Below are 9,791 nucleotides of genomic sequence, written 5' to 3'. Positions count from 1 at the left end.
AGAGATAGAAGTATACATGGTCAGCATTTGTTTTGTCATGCCAGTTTATCAAGCAAATGGAAGCCAAGTATTTTAACAAGTGCCATGTAGGGTTTACTGGAGCATCTTGCCAATATAATGTCTTAACAGAACAAAGCAGTGATTGCAAGAAAAACAAATTGTGTTGTTTATGCAGAATTGTATTAACCGTTATGCTAAATGTAGGGTATTTGTTGATATAAGTGATATCAAAACTACTGTATTCGATGTGTAATAAGCAATTTCTTTGTTTTTTTTTTAAATATTACACATCAATGTAATGCATGTATACAGATGCACAATGTTCAAACTACTAACATCAACTTAACGTTACATGATTTTTCAACTTAATGTTACTGAATGTTTGAAAGAAAATGGCTGTACTGGAGGAAATCCATACAAACCCATATATGGATGTAAGAACCCAGAATTAACGAGTGATCTGTGCTTTAAAACTGTGTCCCTACAACTGATGATGAAGTCCTTGTGCACTAAATTATGTCCTGTTTTATAGTCCTTTAAAAGCAAGTTTCAAAACTTCTCTTGTAACCTGTAAGACCTTTCAGGTTAGGGATTTGTTTTTTGGAATCAGTGTTTTCTTTTTTTTTTTGGGAATTTCCACCAAGGTCCATGTTGCCAAGTTGTGAAGTTTTGAACAAGTCACTGCCAGCTGGAACACCGGGTTGGATATTAGGATAGAAAGAAATCAACTAATCGGTGCTGTTCTGAATCTTGTGCTGTTATTTTTCCTCAGAAAACTGCAGATTATCAGAATTTAGCAGTTAAAATGTGTATTGCATATTATATAGCTTAATATACTGCCGTACATTTAGAACGAACTGTTCAAACCTTCACTGTAGAAGTACAGGAAAACTCAAATTGCACATTTTGTATCGCCAATTGCTCTTGCACCCCTATGCAGTATGTTTTTGTTGGTTGGAGTTTAACTGTGGTGGGAATACAGTTTCAGTTTGAGTGACAGAAGGATGCTGTGCTCCAAGAAGCGGCAGCGTATAGTGAACATGAATCATAAAAAGGGATTTTAGTGCCTATTACCTAAGCATAGTTCCTAAAATATTTGTTCATTTTAGTGGAAACATGAGGGCTTTAAAACTCTGACATTAATATTTCATAGGTTTTCCCTGGGCACACCAAACCAACAATATGTCTTTTTAGCAACTATGACAAAGCAGTATACTCTGTATCACCATGGATTGATTACATTTCCCTTTACTATTTGAAAGGACTAAAGACAGCATATTTATAATTGTGAACTTTGGCTCTGTAGCCTATTGGGAAAGCTATGGTCTGTAGACGCCTCTGTTGCACATATTTGATTTTATTTTATTTTTACTGTGTATTGCTTTAATACCTGACACCTGTTTACAGCAACAGATTATCCCGCTAACACAATCAGCATGCCTTACGATTAAGACTGGGATGAAAAAGTAAGTGGTAGTGCGTTTTTTAAATGTTGTTACATTGCACAGATAAAGGAAATGCATTTCCCCCCCCTAAAATCATTTTCATTGTGGTCTTTGTTCAATAACCCACCATGATCCACGATACTCCTGTAATGTTTTGTAGTTAAATTCAAATATGTGCACATATAGGGAAAGAAAATCACAGGATTACCCTTGATAGTGCAACACAAAACAGGTGGAAGTGCTGAAAACCAATAAACAAACAAATGAAAAAAAAAAAGTGTGGATATCTTACTATAATATTAAACTTAAGAAGAAATAAATGATTTTGCTTGATAGTTGTAATGGCAGTGTTATAACACCACCAAGCAAGCATAAATTAAACTGCCAAACCAAATGGTACTATCAAATGCTGTAATTTGATTGTAGCCATCTTGATTTTTTCCTGCACTTGACAACATTGTGACCACTATGTTTGCAAGATGAACTGTTTGTAAACGTAGTTGTATAAGCTGTAAATAAGAAAACATTGTCTCCAGAAGAGGCAGGGCTCCCTCTGGGGGTGCATGGCACAATACAAATTTCCTTAAAAATGGAAAAAGAGAATTGGACCATGCCCTCTATTTTAATCTGTATGAGCTGTCCTTTTCATTGGCTGTGAATGACCACTGGCTGAAGTTGCGAGTTTCATTTACCTCAGTTATGATTTCCTCCTGCAAGTTGTGCATGCCCCATACCTATATAGCACCGAGAGTGTGGCACTTTTCAGGGTTTCCCACAGAAATGACCACAGACTCTCAGCCCTTAAGAACATTAACTTCTGTATCTTCAGACCTCATATAAACACACGTAGCTGATATCAGAAAAAAAACTTCAGCTACAAGTTACAAAGTTTCTGCTGGATGTGTTGGCAACCTGCAGAACAGACATTATCAAGAATGTCTGGTTATTTTTTAATTCCATTCACCAAGCCGAAGACAAACTTTGTAAAGTATCTGCAGTGGATAAATCTTCGTGAACGACCACACTTGCAGGTTAATGCCAATAGTGTAATCTAGACAGATACACATACATTTGCTGGAAGGTAAGTCATATTTTTGTCCAGTGGTACCGGTGAAGGCCACAGCCTGGCTGCCCTGTCTCACAGCTCACGTGGTGAACAGACTGACCAAAACAACTGGAAAGCATGGCTCACTGCCCTTTACTGGTCAAAAACACCAAAAGAAAGCAAAAGAAATCCTCAAGAAAACCACTGTTGCCTTAGGCTTGCTTCTGTGGGGGTTTAGGCCAGGGTTGTCTGTAAAGTGTATTGTGACAACTGCTGTGAAATACGCTATACAAATAAAATTTGATTTGATTTGATTTGAAAACGCAAAAAAAAAACAATCAGGCAACTAAACAGCCCAAGGGCAAAAATGAATAACAAAACCCAAACACTGGCACTGACCCACCACACTGTGCAGCTCCCAAACACTTCTCCAAACATTCCTCCTATAGGCCTGTGAGCCAGGCCTTTTATTAGTCCGGCTGATTAGGCAATAGGCCACAGCTGCAGTGATTCTAATGCATTGCAGCTGTGGCTATGCCTGTGAGTGGGGCCGGTGGACATGTACTCCCTGGTGGACAGCACCCCAACTCCTTTCCTGGCACCACATTCTGTATGTATTTATTTCCATATTTGTCTCTGTATTTCTTCGCCCTTATGATAATGAGGGGGCGTGGCTTCGGGCATAGCAATCAAGCCCAGAGGGGGAGAGTTGGCACAGGCAGGCATGGAGAGAGATTGTGCACAGTTCCTACATAAGATATCTGATTCAGTAGCCCAAATCCAGTAAAGACACATTCGTACATCTAGGCCAGTGGTCTCCAACCGTCTCCAACCCTGGTCCTGGAGAGCTACAGGGTCTGCTGGTTTTCATAGTGACTCTGCACTTCATGAATCAATTACAGCAGTTGATTACACAGTTAACTCAGCTCACCTGGTGTCTTGGGTCTCAATTGGGTGCTGATTTTAAGGTGAAAACAAAAACCAGCAGACCCTGTAGCTCTCCAGGACCAGGGTTGGAGACCACTGATCTAGGCAAACTCTACTCAACAGGTGGATTGTTGCCTTAAGATCTCAGTCTGACTTGATCTCATGCTCTGCCATTCTACGGTTCTCTCACCAACCCCAGAAAGAGTTGCATTGTCAAGGACAGACAAACCAACTAATAACTCTCCACAGCTTTCACAGGCAGTATGCGCAAAGTGTCCAGTTGTTCTGGTGTAATCTGAAACACTGAGGCGACGAGCCACTTCCTTCAAATTGTTGAACGCTAGAGGGTCAACTTCTGTGATGCTGCTAACTGGAACAAATAGTCAAAGCATCCACATGAAAGAGTTAGTTTTCATATTTGGCTCAATTCTGAAAATATTACTAGAATTAGATTAATAATTTTTAATACAAACCACTGACATCCTAACTATGATTACATACATAATGGGAATAACGTGACACCATGACACACTTTGATTGACAGCCCCCTCATTATCATTACAGAAATAAATTAATCAAGTAATAAATATGGAAATAAATATATACAGAAATGAATGAATCAAGAAATAAATATTGAAATAAATAAATGCAGAAATACCCATGTATGTGAGACTTTATCTATTAATGAATTTATTTCTCTGCACATTCATTTATTTTGACATTTTTCTTGCATTATATTTATTTATCCAATCATTCACTTATTTAGGCATTTATTTTGTTTATATATTTTAATATATATTTAAATGAGGCCCCAGGTGATGCAGCAACTGTTTTCATACATTCATTTCATAAATTTCATTGTTACCTTCCTCAAACCAGTTACATATTTTGTTGCTAGCAGTTCAACCTCCATGGTAACAGAATTGTTGCTATGGCAATCTTTTTTTTAACCACAGTCTATTATATGAAGAGCCATTTCTACCCCTTTAGGTTAAATCTTTTTTCTTCTTTGTGCAAGTACCCCATTAAGAATAGTTGATTGTCCTATGAGAAAAAGTAAGTCATTAGTGCATTTTTATTAGAAAGAACAATAGAGTCATGGAAATGACATGGCAAGGCACTCTTTCTTACATGCAGCATGAAGAGATCACAGTACATCAGTGTAGTGCTTCTCTGAATAAAAGACAACAAGCTTTCTGGTTAAGTACTCTGGTTATGTGAAAAGTAATTACATTTTTTTCTACATGGCAAAACCAAAATGTGCAAAAACACCCTCTACTAAAAGCTGAGAATTGTTTGATTACAAATCAGAAATTGTGGAGAACAGAGCCAAATCAAGAAAAAATATGTCTTTGTTCCAAACATCATGAAGCTCACTATTTATTGACAACATACAACAGAAGGCTTGCATTGATGGCAGTCAATGACTTGGAAATGTATATAATTTTTAAAAATAAATTTTTATAAAAGCAAAAGCACAACTTTGGAAATTAGATTTAGACTGTTTGAATTAAATACAAAAACATTTATGAGGCCCCAGGTTTGAACTCAAACACTGGCGTATTGTGCTATGTTAACGTTATGAATGCAAACATATGATTGCATGAATACAGATGCAAAATATTTTCTTTATTGCAATTTGACAATTTGATCTGCAAGCTGTTTTCAGGTATGCAGACCAATTACAGCTATTTAAGCAATCCACCTTACATGGAGGCAATCGGAGCATCAGAATCAATAATCAAGTGTCAAAATGTGCATTTTCAACTGAAATTAATTAAACTTGAATTAAAGTGGTGATTTTTTAATTTATTTTTTGCATTTTTAAATAGTGGTATTAAATAAAAATAGGCATTAAAGAAATAAGAACAGCTATAGTACAGTCATGTAACAGCAGGGGTCTGCTGAGGGTTTTCAGGGGGCGAGGGGACTGCACTAACCACAGTTCTAAAGCTGAATTCACCGTTGGTGAAGCAGTTGGGGTAAAGCCGCGCATTCAACGACAAGTTCCCCTGGCATCGCTCTCGCCTTCCACAGTCAACCGCTTGTGGTCGTCTTTTCTATTTTTAAGATGGTGTTAGTCAAAATGTATGTCGATCATATATTTTGCTATCCCCGCAAGCAATAATCAACAAGTCCTCTTTAACAGAACTATGTGGAATGGGGAAAAAAAATTGAAATCAGTTGGATCTTTTAATCTGATTGGTTATCGCACCATGTTTGTCCTTCCGGTTGCACCGCCCACTTAGCTTGCACCTGCCCTATATAAGCTGCGAAAACTCGGCTCCCATTGCAATCAATGTAGACGATTACAAAGTCGCTTCTTGTTGGGGGATGTGTGGCTCAGGCACGAAACATACCTTAAGTAAGTAAGTGAACCCAGATTTCAGATTTCACACGTTGTATTTGCGTTCTAAAATGTGTAACCTGAAATTCTTAACGCAACACAAACGCAAGCTGAAGTTTCAAGCATCACAGTGGGAGGCATTAAAGCCAAAGGGGTAGCTTTCGGTTGTGAACGTCAGCACCGGAAGTAATTTCGCCCCCTGTTGATTTTCGCTCAAAAAGCAAGTTTCCCCATTGGGCTCCATTCATTTTTAACAGCAAAAATAAAATACTTACACTCAAATATTGATGTTAACGCCGTACATTATATTAAGAAGAAGAATTACTTATTATTTTTCCGACGTAAAATATTTTTTCCTACCACACAGACAAAGATATTAATTTTTTATTTATTACCTATTTTAGCCAATGTCTGCGATATCCTCGTTGGACACGTGATGTAGGCAGGTGACCAAAGGCCACAACTGAGGTTGTCTGTTGAGCGAAAAAACGGTACTTCCTGGTTATGATGTGCGCCCTACGGGTTTCTATTGGAGTCGCTGTCTCTACGTATTATATACTCTAAGATTATAGCAGGTGACAACAAGATGAACATGTCTTCTTCCATTTGTGCTTTCTTCTGCTCAGTCTTTTGCAACTCTCCTAGATCGCCCCCTTGAGGACTCGGGTTTATTACCTCCACATGGACATAACAACGCATGTCGAGAATGCAAAATGTGGACGTGCGTTTTCAGTGCGTAGGCCTGGCGTTGTCATTTGCGTTCATGTAGCCTACTTGCGTAGGATGTGTTTCTGGTTGTGAGTGAGTCATCTGATTAGCAATCCTGAATCCAAACTAGGGATGCAAGCTTCATGCAATTCTTTGAATCAATCATTCCCCATTAATGGATTAATAATGATTAACTGATAAGCTTAAAATATACTATATGACCTATACAAACTATGACTCAAAATATGCCTACCAATCAGTGAGTTGTATATATCAGAGAGGTTTTATTAAGATATACTCAAACAATCATTAAAAAAGAATTTGCTTTATGTATTAAGGCCATAACGGCAAGAAACAAAATGATAAAAACATGGATGAGAAATCTGTGGAGGAAAGGAGGGCCACTGACATTTTTATTACACGCTGGTTGAACTGTCACTGTGATGGTGACAAAAGATATTTCTTATAAATGCTACTTATCAATGCTTAACTTTGTAACAAACAAATGAACCGCTTTAGTTGTTTTTAGAACACATGGATTTATTCAATAGTGTAAATCATGTTTTAAAGTGCAAGTGGTAGGCTATTCATTTAACGAAATAGCAGCAAGTTCGCAACTTTGTAAATTAGGCCTCTTGATATGCAGCAACAAAAAAGCTAAGTAAAGGCGCCGTGAGACCTCCAACAAAACACCGCTAATAGGCTATATTCCAGAAGGCTTTACCATGTAGCCTTAACACAAACAACTCAGCCTATATTCCATTACCTAACTTAATACCTAAGCATTTTTGTTAAGGAATACGAGCATGTCTACGTGCTGCAGGGTCAGTCTGTTGTGCAGTCTGCTGAAGGTGAGACCGGCAGCTGTGAAGACGCACTCCGATGGTGCTAATGTTCCAGGATTGGACAAATACTGTAACATTTAGTGAATGCTGCCAGTCGTGACTGGTCAACTTTCCACCATTCGAGGGTATTTGTGTCTAACGACGGAGAAACATCTCTCCTGTGTAAAATCACCATGGTTATTCATTGCAATGGTTCATTGAAATGTAACTGTTTAACCAATAAAAATAATCGACCAGCGTTCTTATTCATGATTAACAGTTAATCGGTTAACTGTTAACATCCCTAATCCAAACCCCTACCACACCCACTGTTAATTTATTCTTATCATTAGAACCCTTTAAAAAAAAAAACAGCGCAGAGTTGCGCTAGTGCCTGGAATCTGTGAAAATTGTGTTGGATGTGCAGAGCCTTGCTTTAGGGCTAGGACAAGTGTGCCTTGAGTGCATAAATAGGGACTTGTAATTTGCACCATAACAATTTGCCTTCCCTTCTAAACCATTACATCTGTTGTTTGTAGAGTGATGCATTAGCCAATTTTGACGATGTAGACTATGTAACCAATATTATAAATGGAAACTGTTCAAGTCAGCACAAAACATAATGACTTTGGCTGCATTAGGAAAACAACCAATTTCAGGTGCAAATGACTGAGTCACAAATAAATGCTTTCTTCCAAATCAAAGCTGATATTTTTAATGCTTGAAGCAGATTTCCTGTGATATTCTAAAAATATATGTGGCTGTTGTACCGGAGAATGTATGATTAAGCAAGCATTTTGACACTTGTGTTTTATTTTAGTGCCTACCATATTTAGAAGCACAATATACATTGTACATTGACTGCAATTTTTAAATGAATTTTAAATGAACTGTCAAAGGACAAGATACATTTAAATGATAATTTGTCTGAAAAAGTTTCAGTTTTTTTATGCAGCAGAAACAATGAACTAAATTAACTAGAATCCACTGCTGCTCTGGGACATACAGTGCACTCTTTTCAAAATTAAATTACTAAATAATGGCTTATTAACATTATATATTGATTTCCAGTAAATATATGCTTTCACAACCGAAGATGACAAACACTGTGCATGTTTTGCCCCAGTTTCCACAACTTGCCGAGCCTTTCATTAGTAACCATGACCACGATCCAAACAGTTTTTTCAAAACCAAAATGACTCATTTAGAATGTTCTCATCTTGCTTCTGCACATCAATTGTATTTTCTTGAAACAGACTGAAATCATAAAAAGGAAAACTCAAATTTGTCTTCAACTGAGACAGTTTTCACCATGACAAGAAGTCCTTACATAATTCCTTCCTCTACTTCCAAACTGCTTGCCAGGTGGCAAGGGCCCTCTGTGGTCACACGACAAGTAGGAGCTTATGAGGTTGTACAGGCTGACAGGGGTGGGGCAACACATGTATACCACCTCAACCTTCTAAAAGTGTGGAGAAGCGGGTCCTGTTTCTTTTGTTATCACAATAATTGAGAGAGATGAGTTGGGTCCGGTGGTGACAAAACCGACTAATTCTACCCCAGTCTTTTGTGTGGACCATCTCTTGCTGTGTCAGAGAACAGATGTGGTCCAGTTGCAGAAGTGCTTTGCAGATCAAACATGGAGCAGCCCCATTGTGCTCGTGCTGAAGCAGGATGGGTCTGTGCGCTTCTATGTTTATTGTTGCAAGGTGAATGATGTCTCACGTTTTGATGCGTATCCTATGCCTAGGGTCGACAAACCGCCTGGAATCCGCTGGATGCTGGATTTAACCAGGAGCTATTGGCAGATTCCCTTGTCTCCAGAGTCTAAGGAAAAGTCGGCTTTCTCCACTCTGTAAAGGTTGTACCAATTTGTCACCCTTCCTTCGGGGCCCCGATACTTTCCAGTGTCTCATGGACCGGGTTCTGCGGCCCCCACTCTGCATATGCTGTGGTCCACTTAGATGAGGTAAGCATTTTTAGTAACACCTGGAAGCAGCATATGGGGGGTTGCATGAGTCTCTGAGGTGTGTGGGACTTACAGTCAACCCGAGGAAGTGCGCAGTAGGATGGAGGGAGGCACAGTATCTGGGGTACCACTTGGGTGCAGGAAGGTGCGTCCCCAGGTAGATAATACAGCAGCAATTGCGGCCTGCCTGTGGCCCAAGACAAAAAAAAAGAGGTTAGACAGTTATTGGGACTGGCCAGCTACTACGGGAGATTTATTCCAGTTTTCTCTGAGATATCTATCTATTTATTTATTTCTTTATTTAACCTTTATTTAACCAGGAAAACCCCATTGAAATCTCTTTTGCAACGTGGACCTGACAAAAAACACAAAGTTTCAAGGTTACACAAGACAGTAGATAAATGAGTTACAAACATCAAATGGGGAATGAGACAGCAGTGTAACAGTAATTAAAAATGACCAGTCCCCTGACCGATCTGACCCCCCTGCCTCAGATCCGGTCCAGTGGATGGAGCGGTGCCAGCAG

The sequence above is a fragment of the Anguilla anguilla genome, chromosome 1 (assembly GCF_013347855.1).
Source record: "Anguilla anguilla isolate fAngAng1 chromosome 1, fAngAng1.pri, whole genome shotgun sequence".
Classification (NCBI taxonomy): Eukaryota; Metazoa; Chordata; class Actinopteri; order Anguilliformes; family Anguillidae; genus Anguilla; species Anguilla anguilla.
The sequence above is the reverse complement of the archived record's forward strand: the minus strand, read 5'-3'. Positions refer to the sequence as shown.